General features: G+C 44.8%; 1 long non-coding RNA gene across 2 annotated transcripts; it reads right to left on the bottom strand.

Annotated features, from left to right (window-relative positions):
* Positions 1-1,953: 1,953 nt before the first annotated feature.
* Positions 1,954-17,774, bottom strand: LOC131818313 (uncharacterized). 2 transcript variants are annotated; one of them, XR_009348775.1, is made up of 4 exons: positions 17,641-17,774; positions 11,158-11,267; positions 10,116-10,237; positions 1,954-6,763 (listed from the first exon to the last, which is right to left on the bottom strand). It is a non-coding gene; the product is annotated as an uncharacterized LOC131818313 (long non-coding RNA). The 2 variants fall into 2 exon arrangements; XR_009348774.1 differs by lacking the exon at positions 17,641-17,774 and adding an exon at positions 11,709-12,231.
* Positions 17,775-20,879: the final 3,105 nt, after the last annotated feature.

Below are 20,879 nucleotides of genomic sequence, written 5' to 3' on the forward strand. Positions count from 1 at the left end.
TGGGTATTGACACACAGTAGCAAGACTGCATGATATTTGAATAATTTGAAGATGGGATTTGAAGGCCATTTGCATTGTGTAGGATCATTTGTCAAGAGTCAATGAAAACAAGCCAGGGGGTGCCTGGGTGGCTCAGTGGGTTGAGCCTCTGCCTTCGGCTCAGGTCATGATCCCAGGATCCTGGGATTGAGTCCCGCATTGGGCTCTCTGCTCAGCAGGGAGCCTGCTTCCACCTCTCTCTCTCTGCCTGCCTCTCTGCCTACTTGCAATCTCTGTCAAATAAATATCTTTATAAAAACAAAAGAAAAAAAGAAAAGCCAGTCTCACTGGCATTGAAACCTGCTCTTCCACATAACACTTTCTCTGTATTAATATTTAGCAGGTATTTAAACAATTATTCCACAGCCTCCTGATCTGCAGGATTTGCTTCATCTATACACTCTTCATACCGTATTGTCTCTTGAAATGTGCAAGCCAGCCAACTAGCTGATCAGGTTTCGCATTGTCCCTATCTGGGTAAGGATTAAATTTTGGCTTTCAGCCTCAGAACAGTGCCTTCCTATACTTTTTTATGGGTCTTTATCTCGCAAATCCACAATTTGAGCTGCTTTTTAAAATCTTTTTCATAGCTTCGTCACCCACTATGAAAGATACTTTTAACATTTTCTGGAATGACTTCATGTACAGATCAGTGCATTTCTTCGTCCTACTTGAGAATATGCCATATTGTTGATTCATTGACATTGAACTCTGAGCCAACAGCAGTACAACTGCCGGAAGGTAGTCCATCTAACACATGTGTGTACTTTAAGGTCCATCACAGCCCTCTTGCACATACATACACTGGACAGCACCAGATGCCTCGGTGGCATAGTTGGTCAAGTGCCTGACTCTTGATTTTGGCTCAGGTCATGATCTCAGAGTCATGGGACTGAGCCCTGTGTTGGGCTCCATGCTCCGTGGAGTCTGCTTGATATTCTCCCTCTCCCCACCCCCTGCTGCACTCTCTCTCTTTCTAATAAGTAAATTTAAAAAAAAAGAAATTAAGTCCAAATTAGGTAGAAATAAATGATAAAGCTAAGAGCAGAAATAAAAAATAAACAGAAAAATCAACATACTAGAAATAGATTTTTAAAAGGCTAATGAAATTGACACCCCCCTAGAAAACCTGACCAGGAAATAAAAAAAGAAAAGAAAAAAATGATATTTCCAATATCAGGAATGATGGGCGGGCATCACTGTAGATTTGATATACACTAAAGAGATGACAAGTGACTGTAAACACCATTCTGTGATGAAAACTGCAAATGCATATGGTTTTCCTGTAAATTGTATAAAAATTATTAGGAAGATATTTTACTAAGGTTACACAAACTCTTTCTGAAAACAAGGAAACGTTTCCTAACTCATTCTATGAAGAAGCCAGCATTACCCTAAAACAAAAGCATAATAACCAGCATTACCCTAATACAAAAACATAATAAAGAAATTTAAAGATTAATATCCCTCAGGTACATAGACATAAAAGTGTTTAATGACCATTTCAGGAAATCAATCCAATCAAATACAATAGGATAGTCTCACATGACCACCTCTTGGGTGGGGTGAGGGGGTGTTATCCCAAGAATCAAGGTTGGTTTAGCATTGAAAAAAACCAGTCAATGTAATTCATATTTACAGGATAAAGGAGAGAATCCATATTATCTGAAATCTCTATGTGAAGTAATTGACAAAATTTGGTAATTCTTTCAAAGTAATCTCCAGCAAAATAGAAATTGGAGGGTATTTCCTTGATATGAAGCACATAAACAAAAAAACCTTCAGCTAACAGCATACTGAACGCTTTTAAGATTGGAACCTGGAATGCATGTTCATTATCTTTACTGATACTCAGTATTTTACAGGCTGTCAGATCAAATGTAAAAGTAAAAAGAAGAGTAAAAGGCATACAGATTGAAAAGGATTATGTAAAACTCTTTATTTATAGAAAACATGAATGTGTATTACAAAATCATAAGAAATCCACAAAGAAATACCAGAAGCATGGAGATTTAGCACACTTACAGCATACAAGACCAATATATAGAAACCAATTATATATTCTATATGCTACCACTAGCATATAATTGAAAACTAAAATTTAAAAGGTACCATTTACAATAGCACTTTTTAAATTTCACAAAACGGTAAGGAGTACATCAGCAGATACTGTATATAAGACCTACAGACCGAAAAAAGGACACATCAGGGGTTGGCAAACTCTCACTATAAAGCACCAGCTAGGAAATATTTGTAGGCTTTGCAGGTATGGTCCCTATCACATGTGATGGTTTTGTTTTGATTTTACAACATTTAAAAAATGTTAACATCATTTCAAGCTAATTGGCATTACAAAAACAGACTGTGGGCCAAATTTGACCCATGCTCTCTATGATGTATAATTTCTGGAACTCTGCTACAAAATACCGAGAGAAATAAAATCTAAAGACCTCAACAAAATTTGTACAACTGGTGAGCTGGAAAAGTTAATATTGGTAAGTTAGGACCTTGAAAGCTGACTTATGGAATTATTACAAGAGATATGGATGCCCTTGGGGCAGAAGGCTTGTAAGCCAGGCTAGCTCCAGCGCATACCTGATATGCACCTGCTACTCACGCACCTGGGAGAAGAGCTCTTGTAGTTTCATGGTTTGCTGCAAGGCTCATATTGAGGAAAAATGTCTGATAGGGCTGTGTTACCAATTCACAGACCCTGCCCTCTTCTGAGACTGGAGCCTGGTGTAGCCAATGGTTGATTCATGAGCTGAGCCAAGGAAGATCTCATAGGCACATACCCTGCTGTTGCCATCCCATGCTGACTGGACGCACCATGACAGCACCAACCCCCAGTCTCCATAGCTTTCTTGTGTCTACCCCAGCCTCCCACAAGCCATGCCCCATGTGGGCAGGATCTACGTTTTGCTCTCCTGCTCTGGCCTTGAGCAGGCTCTGCCCTCTGGGGACCATAGGGAAAAGGGCTGGCAGACCCCCCCCCTCCAAACTCAGGTGGCCTCTGCCACTGCCTTACAGTTAGGCACTGGCGTGATGGTCATGCAGGCTCTTGGAATGTCTAGTCTTTAACGGTCTCACCAAACCACCAGGCCCATCTGGTGTCACACCCAAGCAACCAGCAGCAGAAAGTCAGGAAGTGCTAGAAAGTCCCACTGGGATTTGGCCTCTGGGCCTTTGGCACTTTGGGTGCATCCCCTTTGCAGGTGTAGGTGGAGCCGGGGTGCTTTTCTGCCCCACGTTCTGGCGCTGTGCCCCAAGCATCAGGCTAAACAGAGCACGGTTTGCCACAGAGGAGCAGGTAGCTAGGAGAGCGCTCTCCGAATTGCGTTACTACACTCCCAAGACCCGACAGTGTCCAAACTGTCCTGCATGGGCAACCTCCTCAGCAAGCTTCTCTCTTGCCCTTGTCCCCCAATCTCCCCAACTCGAATTTGGAGATGGCCAGGGTCATCCAATCCCCTCTACATCCTTGCTTAAAGGAGACAGAGCTGAAGTCACCGGGAGGGTGAAGGCAGGGGATATCAAAGGAAGACAAAAGTGTGCCAAAGGCAGGACTACCAGAAAGGGGTCACCGTAGCAGTGGGAGTGTACCATCAGCATGTAGGCTCCTGGCTACAAGTGGAGCTGTCACACATTTGGGGAAACCTCTATTCCAAGAAGCTAGCTTAGGTGAGATATCATAGACATCTTCCATGAAGTCCTTCACCAAAGGCCATGCCTTCAGCAGCTCATACAGCCCTGCTGGAGGCTTCCTGCCTCTTTACAGGAGTGATCCAGGTACATGAGGGCCATCGGGGCCAGCTGCCAGAGGGGCTGAGAAAGGAAGAGCTTGATGAAGGCCATTGGCTCAGCTCTCCGCCCCTTATTGATGTCAAAGAAGACCCAAGAGAGAGGAGCTTTCAGACACTCTGTCAAGGAGAAATTCTCCACCCACGTAGCCTCTGTAAACAGAAAATTTCAGGGCCACTGCTGCTGTCACTGCCACTACGGTGCAGTAGAAGAAGCGAGTCTGCTCCTACCTCCTACCTTCCTTGGATGGTCATTGCTGAAGACCTCAGCTTGGAGAAAAACACAGCAGCAACGGAACCACGAGGCTGGAGGACGAAACTGAAGACCACGTCACACAGCCGTTCCACTCAGCCTGCCTCTTCTCGCTCCCCGTTTCTTGCAGGGAACACAGTTACTTTGCCATTGGCTGCTTTCCCCTCGCAGATTCCAGAAATTACCAAATTAGCAGTCATTGACTTGACTGACTTGTCTACTGGGGCCTGGACCTGTCTGCCCCTTTATCTCCCCCGACACCGGATATGGGTCATGAAACGGGTGCACAATTTTCAACGCTCCCACTGCTGCTCTGGCCCGTGCTGCCTTTAGATCCCAACCCCTCTTTGGCGCTCCACTTAATAATGAGAATTGAGGCCCCTTGCATCCCAATCCCTCAGTCACAGCAGCAGGATCTTCTGCTTCTCCTCCCACACCTCCTAACATCTCATCCTTCTTCCTCGCCTGTCTTTAAAGTCAAATCACCCACTTCTATGTGTGTGGATTCTCCTCCCTTTTTCTTACAGCCCCCCCTTCGAGTCCCTTTAGCCAGTGTCTCGGTCTTCACCAGCCTCTGCAAACACCCCCACCCCAGCATCACAGTCAGTGCATCTGCAAAACGGACCCCAGTGGGTGCTTTGGCCTTGGTGTGACTGTCACAGGCGCCGCTCTGCCTTGCCATGCTTTCGTCTTCAGGTTTCCGCCGGGACCCAGCATGAGCCCCGTCGCTCGGGACCAGGCTTCTCCCCATAGGGAAGAAACAACCCTGCCAAGGCCAAGGTTGCCACCTGCTTTTATGGCTAGCAGCCCTACTTCAGCTTTCCCCCTTCCTTTTAGGGCAGGAACCGCCCTTTAGCTGAAATGTGGGAGCCGATCTGGGCGGTGGCAGGAAGCCACTCTCTTCAAGGCCCCTGTTTTTTTCTGGCCCACCTACCACTGCTTCTGCAGTAGCCTCACTCCAGGACACTTCAGCCTCGTCATCCAAGCCGGCTTTGGACTCTGATACCACACTCAGTTCCCAGCCTGCTCTCTTCCTGTCTCTTCTCTGCACCTTTCCCTCTGGGAAAGCTGGCAGCTCCCGCAGAACCCCCGTGCCTAGCCTCGACAGCAGGCCTGGCCCCCATCAGCGGTCAACTTTTCCAACTGTTCCAAATGCAGCGCCTCAGGGAGCACCCAGCCAGCTCTGGCTGCCCTTTAGTTGTTCTCCCCACCGCTAGAGCCCTCTAGTCCATTAGACCTCCTCTGGAGCTGCTCACCTTTTGCAGGTATGCTCCAGCCCCACTGGGGTTTATGGGACCTGCACCTTTTGGGTAGTGGCAAAATTTGGGATCACTGTGTACATCCCAGGCAGTGGCTTCATGTCTGGAACACTCAGCTTTGGAGCAAGGCCCAGTGCAATACCTAGCAGCACAGCTCGTGTTGGGGATGTGGTCAGCCTGGGGCACCCCTGTTGCAACTGGAGAGGCCGGCCCTGCTGAGAGCAAATCTGTCCTTGGAAACACTTTCCTTCCTACCTATAATCAGAGCACCCAGAGCCACCCCCTCCATAACACGCTGACTCCTATTGGACGAGAGAGCATCACTGAGAAGGAACATGGGGCACAAGGTGCTTTGGGTCTTCCTTGTGTTCAGATAACCTGGGCCCCATCCAGCCAGAGGACATCTATGGCAATCAAGGGGAAGATGCCACACCTGTGCCTGGAGGGCTTTCTGGTCCTACCTGCGGTCAGAAGTCCTGGGCCCCGCGTGAAAGAGTGCGTGGCTGGTAGTGGGAAAGGCCAACACCATTCAGGGTGTTGGGAGGATTCTCTTCCCGCATCGGGACTGAGCACTTGAGGACCATCTAGTCACAGAAAACCTGTTATTCTTGGAGAAGCCTGCACCACTGAGAAGAAATGTGTGTCATGAGCTACTCCTGTTCCTGCCCTCCATCAGACCCCTAGTGTCCACCAGGCCAGGGCATCTCTGTCGCCATCTGAGGGGCTGGCAGCGTACCTGTGATTGGAAATGCTAACGTCAGTGCGCCTGAGGGACATGGTCCAGAACGCAGGCAGTGCCATGGGGAAAGTCAGCACCACACCTGCCCTTCAGGAAATTTTTGTTCCATCATTCAGAGCAGCTGGGACACTTGTGGTCAGAGCACATCTGTCGCAGGCTCACGGGACAGGGTCACTCTGAGGAAGAGTTTCTCTTCTCACCTTCACTCAGAACATTTGGGACCCACTTAGACAAGAGTACTCTCTTGGATGTGGAGTAGTCAACCCCACTAAGGAAATGTCCAAACTTCAGCACCTCTGCTGCTGTCTTTCAGAGCAAACATAGCTCTGGCATAGGGCACTGCAAGCCGCCGGACTCTCACCCTGGGGCACCTTTGTCACCTGCCCAGATTTCTCTGGAGACAGAAGTGTTGGGTCACCAACCCATTCATTTTTCTTCTACTGAAAGAAACAATAGCTCAGCAAAGGCTATCTAGAAATGGTGGCTGACCACCCACTGCCATGAATGGGTAGAGGCTCAGCCCCTCTGGTTATGGCAAACAAACTTAGCCTACACCATGTCCTTCTAGAGTGAGCTGAAGCCCAATACCTCAGCCACGTTTGTGTACATGTAAAATGGTGTCATTTCAGAGAAGGCTCATCAGAAGTCAACATACCGGCCACGAGAAGTTTCACTGTGGAAAGAAGAAAGACAGCAGTAAGTAGCAACCATGTCATACACGACTGCAACTTTTAGCCCAGCAGACTCTGCTTTTTCAAGATCTTTGGCTAACTGAGGTCCTTTGACATTCCTTGTGCATTTCAGAATCAAGATTATAAATTTCGGCAAAGAAGCCAACTGGGATCCTAACAGGGATCATGCTGAATTTGTAGATCACTTTAGGAAGTGTCACCATCTTAAATCGTCTTATTTGTGAACATGGGCTGTTTTTCATATTGTTTAATCCTTTAAAATGTCTTTCAACAGTGTTTTGTTTTCAGAGTATAAACAGAAAATTCTCTTGTTAAATTTATTCCTAAACATTTCATTTTTATGATGGTACTGAAAACGTTTCCATATTATTTCACCACCACAAGGGTATAGATTTTTATACCTTGATTTGTGTCCTGTAATCTTGCTGAAATTATTATTAGTTTTAATATTTTTTAGTGTATTCCTTTGGATATACTCTATATAAGATGCATATCATCTGTGAATATAGTTTTACTCATGCTTTTTCAATTTGGATGGCACTTTCTTCCCCCTTTCTCTTACCTAATTGCTTTGGCTAGAAAGCCCAGTAAAATATTGAGTAAAAGTGGTAAGAGTGGACATTCTAATCTTGTTCGTCAATTTAGAGATAAAGCACCCATCTTTTACCTTTAAGTATGATATTTGCTGTCCAGACCTTGTCAGATTGAGAGGTTCACTTCTATTCTTTATTGAGTTCTTTTATAGTAAAAGGATGTTGGATTTTGTCATATGTTTTTTCTGCATCTATTAGGATGATCATGAGATTTCTAAAAGTTTCCATTGATACGATGTCTTGTAATTAATTACAATTGACATATGACATTATATTAGTTTCACACGTACAACATAATGATTTAATATTTGTATGTATTGCAAAGTGGTAAGTCTAGTTAATGTCATATTTAATGTTATATTTTTTAAATTGTTGTGACAAGGTCTTTTAAGATCTACTCTCTTAGAAAACTTCAAGGATATAAAATTGTGCATTACATACCCAGGATTTATTTGTTTTATAACTGGAAGTTTGTACCTTTTGACTACCTTCCCCTTCACTCATTCCACTCACCTCTAACCCCTACCTCTGACAAATACTGATCTGTTCTCTTTATACAGGAGTTCAATTTTTTTTTTAGATTTCACATGTAAGTGAGATCATAATACTATTTGCCTTTCTCTGCCTGACTTATTTCGTTTAGTATAATGCCCTCGTGGCCCATCCAGGTTGTCACAAATGGCAAGATTCAATTCCTTTTTTCAGGGCTGAGTAATACTCCTATCCATTCATCTTCTTTATCCATTAGTCCATTGATGGGCACCTTGGTTGCTTCCATGGCTTGGCTCCTGAGAATAATGCTGCAATGAACATGAGGGTCAGATATCTCTTCAAGATAGTGTTCTCCTTTTCTTGGACAGATATCCAGAAGTGAAATTGCAGGATCATATTGTAGTTCTATTTTTAGTTTTTTGAGGAACCTCTACAGTTGTTTCCATACTGACTGCACCATTACATTCTCACCAACTGTGAACAAGGGTTCCCTTTTCTCCACATTCTCACCAACACTTACTGTTCCTTGTCTTTTGATGATGGTTATTCTATCAGGGTCTAAGGTATCTCAGTGTGTGTGTGTGTGTGTGTGTGTGTGTGTGTGTGTGTGTCCCTCATTGTGGTTTTGATGCATTTCTCTGGTATTACTGATGCTGAGCATGTCTTCATGTACTTTTTGGCTAACCCTATGTCTTTCTTGGAAAAATATCTATTCAGTTCTGCTTATTTTTATATTTTTACATTTTTAAATTTAGGAGTGCCTGGGTGGTTCTGTAGTTAAGCGTCTGCCTTCAGCTCAGTTCATGATCCCAGGGTCCTGGGATGGAGCCCTGCCTAGGGCTTCCTGCCTGGTGGGAAGCCTGCTTCTCTCTCTCCCACTCCCCTTGTTTGTGTTCCCTCTCTCTCTCTGTCAAATAAAATCTTTAAAAATTTTTTTAATTTAAATTCAATTTAGTTAACATATAGTGTATTATTAGTTTCAGGGATAGAGTTTAATGATTCATCAGTGTGTGTAACACCCAGTGCTCATTATGTCAAGTGCCCCTCCTTAATGCCCATCACCCCACATCTATCTCCCCTCCAAAAACATTCAGTTTGCTTCCTAGAGTTAAGAGTCTCTTATGGTTTGCCTCCCTCTATATTCTTATTTTTATTTTTCCTTCCTCAGCTCATTTTCTTTTTTTATTAATTATTTTTATTAATATATAATGTATTATTTGCCCCAGGAGGGTACAGATCTGTGAAATGCCAGGTTTACGCACTTGCCAGCACTCACCATAGCACACATCCTCCCCAATGTCCACAACCGCCCTCCCCCCACCCCTCACCCCCCAGCAACCCTCAGTTTGTTTTGTGAGATTAAGAGTCTCTTATGGTTTGTCTCCCTCCTTCAGCTCATTTTCAAATCTGATTTTTTGTTATTGAGTTGCATGAGTTCCTTATATACTTTGGATATTAATTTTTTTATTAGATATATGATTTGCCAATACTTTTCTCACTCAGCAGGTTGGCTTTGCATTTCATTGTTTTTCTTTTTGTGTGTGTGCAGAAGCTTTTTGGTTTGATGTAGTTCTACTTGTTTACTTTTACTTTTGTTGCCTTTGCTTTTGGTGACAAAAACCCAAAAATCATTACCAAAACCGTATCTAGATAGGAACACAGATATACATATCCATGTCTATATATCATCTGTAGCTATGCCTCTATCGCTACCTGAACTTATGTCTCTATATTGGTAAGTAGGCATTTTTAGCCAGGACTTTAAAAGCTGGTTATGGAATTATTTTATTTTAATTTTTTAAAAATTATTTATTTATTTATTTGACAGAAAGAGAGATCACAAGTAGGCAGGGCAGCTGGCAGAGAGAGAGGGAGAAGCAGGTTCCCTGCTGAGCAGAGAGCCTGATGCAGGACTCGCTCCCAGAACCCTGAGACCACGACCTGAGCTGAAGGCAGAGGCTTAACCCACTGAGCCACCTAAGTGCCCCTGGAGTTATTTTAAAAGATTTTATTTGGCAGAGACACACAGCGAGAGAAGAAACACAGCAGGAGGAGTGGGAGAGGGAGAAGCAGGCTTCCCGCTGAGCAGGGAGCCCAATCTGGGGCCCGATCCCAGGACCCCAGGATCATGACCTGAGCCGAAGGCAGATGCTTAATAGGTGAACCACCCAGGCACCCCTGGTTGTGGAATTATCATAAGATATCTAGCAGTCCTTGGTTTTTAAGCCAGGGTGCATACTTCACCCACCTGAAACTCATCTCCTCTCCTTGCCTCTGGGAGAAGATCACTCATCAACAGCCGTGTAGTCAGCTGCAAGGCTCAACTAGGAGAGAAATGCCCAATATTGCTGTGCTGACAATTGTCGGTTTCTGCAAATGTAGGAGATTAGAAAGAGAAATAGAAGGCATATCTCTGACATTATTCAGAGATATGTAGTTTACAGAAAACACTTGGTGTATGTAGAAAACTCAAAGGAATCTGCAAAGAGACCACCAGAAGCAAAAGTAAACTTAGCAAGGTCCTAGTATACGTAGAGAGAAGTGTATTTTCCATGTACTACTAGTTATCTATTTAAAAGACACCATTTAAAATAAAATTTACAAATCTCATAAAATTAGGAATTCAGAATAAATTAACAAAAGCTATGCAAGACCCGTTCACAGAGAACTACAAAGCAGGAGTTGCAAACTTTCTCTGTGAAGGGCCAGAGAGCAAATAATGTAGTTTTGTGGTTCACATATAGTCTCTATCACATATTCTTCTTTTTTTTAAATTTTATAGCTCTTTAAAATTTTTATAATGTTAAATGTTAAAATGTTACAATGGTTGGTTCACCATCCTCAGATGAGCCGAATTTGGCCCATAGGCTGTAATTTGCTGTTCCTTGCTACAAAACAGAGAAAATGAAAAAGACATAATTACGTACATGCAGTAGACTGCAAAAATTAATATAATGTGGTCAGTTTCAAGTAGAATTCTGAAAACTGGTCTATGGAATGATTTCAAAAGTTATTTGGTGCCCTTGGGGCACAAGGCTTTTAAGCCAGGATGGATCCTTCACTCATCTGATGTTGTGTATCTCCTGTCCCTGCCCAGTTATGTGGTTGGCTGCAAGGATCCATCAGAAGAGAAATCCGCTCTGGGAAATGCTGCCACCTGGTGGTCTCTGGCCAGCATCTTCTGAGGAGCCAATGGTCCACTTACAAGTTGACTCTTATAGCCGCGCATGCGCTCACTGCAGCTGAGCCTTGATGCTAAGCACCCTAAGGACGGTTAGAAATGGTAATACCTGATGTCTCCATAATGAGGAGGCGCCACAGTCCCGCGGCTACATTCAGGAGGTCTGGAATGACACAGACTGGGTTCCAGTGCCGGCTCGGCCACTACCACCTGTAGAACCTGAGAAAAGTTCGAAGACTTAAATGCTGTTTTACCAAATTCACCAAAAGAGCCGGGAAGAGAACCTGCCTGCTAGGAAGAGGTGCGGAAAGCGGCATCCAGGCCGTTGGGGGCATCTTGTTTGCGCCTCAAGAGAAGTTCACTGCCCCGATGGTGATGCCGTAGGCTCGTACCTTCCCTGGCTCCGGGGCCCCGTCCGGCACTAGAGAAGTTCCGGGGGGGCTCTGAACTACCTGTGTGGGGGTGGAGGGACGGAAAACGTGCCCGCTCGGGCGGCTGCCTGGAAGGGACACGCTGGGGCTTCTTAGCACCGCGGCTGCTCTGGTCTCACCCCCCGCCACGACCCTCCAGCACTGGCCCGCGGCACCCCCACCCCACGCGGAGAGTCGGTCACCGCGCCAACAGCACCGGCCTGGCCCGCCCCATAAGCCGCATCCGCACCTTGGAAGGATCAGGGTCGCTCCTGCCTTGGGTGGGGGGAGCCCGTTGTCCTCCCGGGACCCGAGCAGGAAGGGCTGGCGGGCTCACAGGCCTGGATGTCAGGAGAGCCTCGGCAGTACGGGACGGTCTCCACACCTGGAGGGAGCTCTTGCGTGCCAAACGCCCGTAACGAAGCGAGGGAAGAAGGCTCGAAGGCCCGGTATGTCAGCGGGGCTTGGGCCGTTAGACCCCGCCCTTTGCCGTTGGCCGCTAGATCTCCGCGCCCTTGGCTCGCGCACCGTTTCTCGTCACCGGTTGCAGTTGGTCCAACCCCCGCAGGGCAGCGCGAGCTGCGTGGCGGAGGGGTTGCAAGACGGAGACCTCCCTGCTTTCCCCACCCCGCTCCCGAGGACCCCGCGGCACGCAACGGTTCTTCGCCGCACCCTCTGAGGCGACCCTCGGTCCTCACCCCCACCGCCACCACCCTCCAGTGCTGCATGGGTCCCGCTGGGATCACCACGCTAACCCTGCCTCCCACCCCACCCCGGAACCTACTGCAATCACTTGTCTCCTCCGCTCGGTTTTTCCGTCCCTAGGAGGGGTTATCTGATCCCACAGGCTCAGCGCTCCGTGTTGGAGTCCCGACCCCGTGTCCCTGCAGGGCTCTCAGGTCAGCCCAGTGCTGTCTGCCCGCAAGTCCATAATGTTGCTCACTCCAGAAAGTTAAGTAGATTGTCCAGGGGGCAAACTGACACTCCAACTGCCACCTGAGCGGGCCGTCTCCTCTATGTCAATGCCACCCAGACACTTCCTAAATCCTGGCCTAAAGGAGACTGAACAGAGGACTCCAAGAGAGATCAGGAAGGGATAGTGAAGGTGGAGAAAGATTTGAAGTAATCGAAGGGCAGGACAATAGAAGGGGCCCCACCACAGCAGCGGGGGAGTGCAATCATCTACCCCCGAGGCAGTGGAGTCTTAAGACTCCTTCCCCCGCAGGCTTGAGCCTCTAGGGGAAACCTCCATTCCAACCATCCAGAAGAGTAAGAAACGGGAGACATAGGAGCTCATTCATCAAAGGCTAAGTCATCACCAGCTCAGGTGTCCTGCTGGAGCAGAACTGCCTCTTGGGAGGAATAATCTGGGTGTTTTCTGGTCCATCCTCCGTGGGCTCCAGTGTTGCCAGAAAGTTCAACAAAGGAAGAGCTGATGAACCCTGTTCACTATGCCTCAGAAGCCGTGGAAGAGCCAGGGAAGAAAAGTCTCAGAATATGATGTCAAATAGGACTTGTCCACCCACACCTGCCAGCAGTAGGCTCTGCAAACAAAATTCCAGTGCCCCCGCTGAGGCCACCACTGCCATTGTTTTGAGGTCCGAGTCAGCTGTCCCCAAACTCCTAAGCCCCTTTGAAAGCTTCTTTGAAGAATTGGAATGTGGTATAATATCTGAACAATAGAAATCTACAAAGGAGAGGCAATGTTATATAGATGGTAGACGAAATATTTAGAAAAGGAAATATAACAAAAAGAAAGTATGTGAGAATTGTTTTTGAATATATTAAGGAAACCTTAAAAATAGTAGAAAACATAGAGGGGAAAATGAGAAAAAAAATGAATCTAAAGCATCTAAATAAAGACCAAATATGTGGTTATTGTCTTGCTTATTGATAAAAAAGAAAATCTATGAGTGCATATGTCCATGTACCTGAGATGTTATAGGAAAACACAAAAGCTTGCTCAGCCATCCACAGGCACCAGACAGTAGGAGCACCTCTCAACCAGTGGGGGTGGGAAGCTGTGGACAAGCACCCCAGCCTCCCCATGCTTTAGTGGGACAATTCTGAAGATATTCCATCCGATTTCTCAAAGGATCCTTACCACCCGGGTCCAAAATGGCACACAGCATTACTTACCTTTTTATTTAAATAATTGTACTTTGGGGTGCCTGGGTGGTTCAGTCAATTGGGTCTGCCTGCAGCTCAGGTCATGACCCCCCAGGGTCCTGCAATGGAGTTCCAGGTTGGCTCCCTGCTCAGCAGGGAGTCTGCATTTCTCTCGCTCTCTCTTTTCCTCTGCTCCTCCCCACTGTGTGTTCTCTCTCTCAAATATTTTATTATTTTAAAATTTATTTATTTTAAAATTTTGAAATTAAGTGTTGGCAAGGCTATGGAGAAATTGGAACCCTGGTGCATTGCTGGTGGAAAAATCAGCAGTTATGGGGAAAAATATAGAGGTTCCTCAAAAAATTAAAAACAGATACATATGATGGAGCAATTCCACTTTTGGGTATATATCCAAATGAATGAAAGCAGGGACATGAACACATGTACACCAATGTTCATTATTACAAAAGCCCCAAAGTGCAAACAGCTCCAGTGTTTACCAACAGATAAATGGATAAAATGTGGTGTATACAGATATAATGGACTATTTTTCAGTCTTAAAAAGAGATGAAATTCTGACACATACTTTAACATGAATAACCTTGAAATCATCATGCTAAGTGAAATAGGAGGGCATATATCATACAATTCCACTTACACGAGATATCTAGAGTATTCAAGTCAATAGAGAGAGAAAGTAGAACACTGGTTGTCAGGAGTTAGAGATGGGAGGTGATGGGAAGTTCTTTTTTTTTTTTTTTAAGATTTTATTTATTCATGAGAGACAGAGACAGGCAGAGTCAGAGGGAGAACCAGGCTCCCTACAGAGCGAGGAGCCTGATGGGGGACTCCACCCCAGGACTGTGAGATCATAACCTGAGCCAAACACAGATGCTTAACCGACTGAGCCACCCAGACATCAATGGGCAGTTCTTGCTTAGTGGGCACAGAATTTCAGAATTTCAGTCTGAGACAATGAAAAGGTTCTGGAGATGGATACTGGTGTTAGTTGCGCAACAATGTAAATGTTCTTAATGCCATTGAATTGTATACTTAGAAATGGTTACAGTATAAATTTTATGTTACACCTGTTTTTATCACAATTTTCACAAAGAGATTTCACCCTGCCCCAATCCTACATGATATCCTTCTTGGCATCCTTTAATGTAGTTGACAGAAAATTTGAAGAATTCACAAAGGCCTCGTTCATTGCCGCATTATCCACTATAGCCAAGATATGGAAACAAGCTAAGTGACTGTCACTTAGCTTGAATGGGTAAAGAAGATGTCATACACACACACACACACACACACTGAACTATTATTCAGCCATGAGAAATACGAAATCCTTTTATTTGTAACAACATGGTTGGACCTTGAAGGCATTATGCTAAATGAGATAAGTCAGAGAAAGCGAATCTGCATGGTACCACATGTGGGATGTGAAAAAGCCACATGTGTAGAAACAGTAGGACTGTGATTGCCAGGAGCTGGGGGCATGGGGTAACTAGAAGGATTAAAGTGCACAAACCTACAAGTAAAAGATGTTGTTAAAGTGCACAAACTTACAACTAGAAGATGAGTAAGTTTTGCAGACCTCATGCATAACATTGTGATTATAGACAACAATACTGTACTATATACTTGGGTGTTGTTAAGAGACTAGATCTTAAATGATCTCACCACACACACAAAAAATGATGATAGTTAGAGGATGTGATGGAGGTGTTAGCTAATGCTATGGCTGAGATCGTATTGCAATATATACAAGCATTGAATCAATACATTGTGTACCTTTAAAAAATTTTTAACAAAATTATATATCAATTTTTTATTTAGATGAATTAAAAAAAAAAGAAAACTCAGGCCTTACAATACAGTTGGCCCCTTGATATTTTGATCTTGAATTAGACCTTGGTGATGGAGTCTTTTAGGGAGTAGAAACACTGGGCTAAGCAAAGTAGGCTTTGGACCAGGAGGGCGAATATGAACGAGGCAATTGGACCTGTGTGGCATGGGTGTAGGGAGCCCAGGTCCCTAGGGAATGTGAATTTAGATGAATCAGTGCCGGTGGCAACAGCAACCCTGCTGTGGGGGCTCCATCTGCCACTTTGTAACATCAGTAACTTAAAAGAAGAAAATAAGTTAAATGTTATTTTATTAATAAAATAGAATAATTCATAGCCATCAAAATTTCATAATTATAGTGACTGAATTAAGTTGAGGAGTGCTTATAAGGCGAAGGGCGTGGTCAACAATTAGGTGCTCTACCAAAAAAAAAAAAAAAAAAAAAAAGAAAGAAAGAAAAAAAGAAAGAAAACAAGAAAAACACAAACCCTGTAGCTCAGAAAGTGGAGGGACATTTTTGGAGAGCTGGAAACGAATTCTTACAAGGCTGAAAACATAGTGTTGCTATTAAGTAAAGTAAGTATTCCATATGCAAACACTTTGCTGAAAGTATATTTAACTTGATATCATAACACTGGTTATGGGCTAACACTAAAAATAGTGTAATGTAGGTTTAGTAAGACCAGATCTGCAGGGGTGCCTGGGTGGTTCAGTCGGTTAAGCTACAGACTCTGGGTTTCTCCTCAAGTACTGATCTCAGGGTGGTGAGATAGAGCCCTAGTGACAGGTTCAATGTGGAGTCTGCTTGAGATTCTCTTCCTCTCCTTCTGCCCCTTCCCTGCTAATGCTCTTTCTCTCTCTCAAAATAACTAAATTTTTTTTTAAAGATTTTATTGATTTGTTAGAGAGAGTGTGCACGAGCGAGCTCAGGCAGAGTGGTAGGCAGAGGCAGAGGGAGAAGCAGGTTCCTTGCCAAGCAAGGAGCCCCATGTGGGACTAGATCCTAGGACGCTGGGATCATGACCTGAGCCGAAGGCAGCCGCTTAACCAACTGAGCCACCCAGACGTCCCTCAACATACTAAATTTTAAAGAAAAAGACAAGATCTGCAAGTCAAAGTGAATTGTTCGTATTGTTTTCGTACTACATAAAAAGAAAAAAAAAAAGAAAGCCTTAAAGCCCATGGACAGTTTAGACAAGTATTATTGGAAAAAGAAAGAGTAAAAATATCCTAATGTATGATGAGACAAGAAGAAACATTTCTTTTAAATGTGTATATATATGTATATATATGTATATATATATATAGAAATGCATATATTTAGAAAAATGTTTCTTTTAAATATATATATACATAATTAGTCCTACTTTATTTACATTCTTCTTTTTAAAGTTCTTACATTTATGTATCTTTTTAAAAAGATTTTATTTATTTATTTATTTGTCAGAAAGAGAGAGAGAGAGAGCGAGCACACAAGCAGAGAGGCAGGCAGAGGCAGAGAGAAAAGCAGGCTTCCTTGATGAGCAGGGCGCCTGATGTGGGATTCCCAGGACCCTGGGATCATGCCCTGAGCCAAAGGAAGCTGCTTAACCAACTGAGCCACACAGGTGTTCTTACATTTATGTATCTTAAGACTACAAAATAATATACCAAATTCAAAGAGTAGGAAGTGGCTGTGTCAGGGATTAGAAACATTTGTTTCACACGTTTGTCTTACTATTATTAATTGCCACTATTAGTCCTATGGATGTTTGATTTAGTAACATCTGTAATAGAAAAGTAAACAATTCAGAAAGACATAATCTCAAATGCCTTTTTTTCTATATTTTTATGTTAAAATAGAAAGGGTCCATAGACAAAAGGACGAGACTGATACAAAGCTAAGGTCAAGCAAAGATTTGGACATCTCCAGCTGGCCTGGCTCATCCTTGGCGGGTAGGGAGGTAATACGTGCACTTTCACTGATTGGACGTTTCCACCTGGCCAGACACGTCCTTGTATGTGGGCTCCGTTATCAGGGGCTGGTCAGTCATATTTCACCAGTTCTGTTTCTGAGCGCTTTTCTCTTGGGGGGAAGGGGCAGGTTCAATCTAAGTTTATTGCATAAACAACAAAATGGCTCGCTCTTGCTAAGTAGGCCCTTACAAAAATAATAACACAGTTTAGAAGATTCTATTATGGTTTGGGGAGGTCTGGTACAGCAGTGTCCTGGGTTGGCTCTCTACCTTGGCATCAAGTGTCGGGTGATGGTGAACTCCTGAATCCTCATCTCTGCCTTCCCTGGTCAGGTCAGGTACTTCTTCGCTTCCTTTGCGCTGCAACCACCAGCCCAACAAACTCGTCCAGCCCCAAAATTGGCAGAATCAGGTCCAGCCGTCAGTTCAGCGAGAGCCTACGCGCCTGCGTAATCCCAGGACCGAAGGGAACTCCCAGAAGTCTCCCGGGCGCGGAGTGGTCGGTCCTTAGGGGCGGTGGGCCGCATAGCTTCTACGGTTTTACCGCCCCGGACTACATTTCCCACAGGCTACTGCAATCAGGCCGGATCAGCCTGGGACTACATTTCCCAAAGGCCACCGGGGTAACCCGGGCGTCCGCCTTTCCCTCCGGAGGTTTTGTGAAGGTGGGCGCGGCTGCGAGTTTGGAAGTGTGGGAAGGAAAAGTCAACACCCAGCCTCACCAGGAGGGCTCTGCAGACTCCGACCCCGCCCACAAGGCAGCGTCGACTTGTGTGAAGGAAAACAGTGGGTGCAGGGCGTGCGAAGAGGGGCCGGCCGGCGCTGCCCGCGTCCCCAACGCGTGTGTGTGCGGGAGTGGCGGGGTGCGGGCGGGCGCTTGTGTGGTTCGGCCGAGGGCTGTGCCCGGCGGAGGCTGGGGGGTCGGGGAGGGACGTGCCACCGTGAGCCGTGTTCTCGGTTCCTGCTGCCTCCTGCCCCTTTCCTCTCGCCAGCAAGTGGTCTGCCCTAGACAGCCGGTCGCCAGAGGGAGGTAATGGAGCCTTTGAAGCAAAGCTTCCCAGCGGGAAGGCCAGGCGCTGATCCGGAGATGGGAATTTTAGAGCCTGCAGCTTCTCCAAGAAGAGCTCCCGAGAAGACTGGATGGGAAATCCCCGGAGTGGCATTCCCTCCCGACAGGGTTCCCCGGTGGGGACCTTTGTGAGGGCCTTTCACAGGTTTGAAAACCACAGCATTAACACATCGCTGACCGCAGACACCCGCTTTGCCTTCACTTAACGAGCAAGTCAAGTAAAAAAGTGTTAAGGGCGAAGAAGGGTGTGAGGTCGCGTTAGATCTGGCAGAGTGTTTTCTGAGTCATTCTAAACTCCAAAAAATAAAGGTCTTACAAGTCTCTTCTCCAGCTCTGTTACTCTCCAGAAGAAAAACCCCAAAGAGATTGTGATTGTTGCACATCCAAAAATTAAGATTTAGGCGAGTCTTGTGTTTCCTTGTTGTTCTCTAAATTGTCTTAAGAGTACATTTGTTTGCCTTTGCCGGAGGTGCTCCACGTAATTGTGACCTTCTCTGTGTCTTCTTTACAGTGAATAATGGGGTCCTTAGAGAAGGATTCCTTCTCCCTGTGGCCCTTCATCTTTCTTTATACCCAATATTCTCGTTACCATTTTAGTTGTTATTTCTCACTACTGATTACAAATCATTTACATCTTATTCTGTGATCCCCTTTCTAAGCGTTGTGATAGTAGGTTGTAGAAATACAACTTCTGAAGTTTGCTTTCAGGGCTTTATTTTAGACTTCATAATAGAGTAAAAAGATTAGTATTGATATTTGGTTGGCATAGTGCTGCTGCTCCATACTCACCTTGTCCCAAGGCTTCATTGTTAAGTTCAGCAAGATAGGCATTGATTCAATAGTTTCAGTAGCATATAACAGTCCTCTTCCATGTGAAACTTTTAGAAGTGGGAATGTGATCGTAGGTTTGAACACATTGGTAGATCTGTGTCCTTAGTCATTTGTTTTGTTTTTTAAATTTTAAGTTTTAAAAGATAAATATTTATTTAAGAGAGAGATAGAGAGCAAGTGTGCCCACAGAGGGAGAGGGACTGGCAGAATCCCCGCAGAGCAGGGAGCCTGATGTGGAGCTCAGCCCCAGGACTCTGATCCGGGCTCGGTCCCAGGACCCTGGGATCATGACCTAAGCAGAAGGCAGACGCTTAACTGACTGAGCCACACAGACACCCCTAATTTTAATTTTTAAAAAGTTTTAATTTTTTTAAATTTGTTAGGCCTTATTTCAGATTTTTTTTTTTTTTTTTTAAAGGCAGGCAGAGAGAGAGAGAGGAGGAAGCAGGCTCCCTGCTGAGCAGAGAGCCCGATGCGGGACTCGATCCCAGGACCCTGAGATCATGACCTGAGCCGAAGGCAGCGGCTTAACCCACTGAGCCACCCAGGCGCCCCCTTATTTCAGATTTGACAGGAGAATTTGTTTACATATCATTGGACAGTGAGAGGCGGTGTGGTATGCTGTTGAAGAGTATGAGTTCTGAGTCTTAAATTCAAAGCCAGATGGCTTTGAATCTTGGCTCTGCCACTACTAGATGTTTACAGTCTTTACACTCTGCACACACTGTTTCCTAAATCTTTCACATGGATACAGCAGTAGTTCCTGCTTCATAGGAATATAACAAGGATAAGATGTATTAATATGTGCAAAGTTCCTTAAAACAATGTCTGGAACCTAATGAGCACTCCGAAGTATTAACTGTTCATCATTGGTAATTCTGGGTCATTCCTTTCAGAATTCAGTATACGTGTATTTTTCTGGAGAAAAACATTGTGATTTATTCAATTAACAAAGGTGGCATATGTGATAAAAATATTTACAACCGTTAGTGTGCAAGCAAAGATTTTAATAGCTGGGAATGATCTTGTACAAAATAAAATAAAGTCTTTAAAGAAAAAAAAAAAACAGAAGAAGAAGAAGGTTGAACCTTCAGCCCTAGCTCCTGGTCTCAGGACAGGGATGGGGGAAGGGACTGGAAAATGAGTTAATAATTGATCATGCCTATGTGATGAACTGCCATAAAGATCCCTAAAGTACAGGGTCTGGAGAACTTCTGGGCTGGTTAGCACATCCCTGTGCCAGGAGCATGGCACACCTGTCCATCTCCTCAGAGACAGAAGCCCCTGCACTTGGAGGCTTTCCAGACCTCACCCTGTGTATCTTCATCTGGCTATTCATCTGTATACTTTATCATATCCCTTAATGTATAATAAGCCAGTACACTTAGTGTTTCCCTGAGTTCTCTGAGCTGTTCTAGCAAATTTTTGAACCTGAGGAGGAGGTTGTGGGAACCCCAATTTATAGCTAGTTGGTCAGAAGTACAGATGACAACCTTGGACGTGTAGTTGATTTCTGAAGTGGGGACAGTCTTGGACTGAGCTCTTAACTTGTGAGATTTGATGCTAATTCCAGGTAGATGGTGTCAGACCTCAGAGCTGAATTAAACTG

This window comes from Mustela lutreola, chromosome 16 (genome assembly GCF_030435805.1).
Source record: "Mustela lutreola isolate mMusLut2 chromosome 16, mMusLut2.pri, whole genome shotgun sequence".
NCBI classification, from domain to species: Eukaryota; Metazoa; Chordata; class Mammalia; order Carnivora; family Mustelidae; genus Mustela; species Mustela lutreola.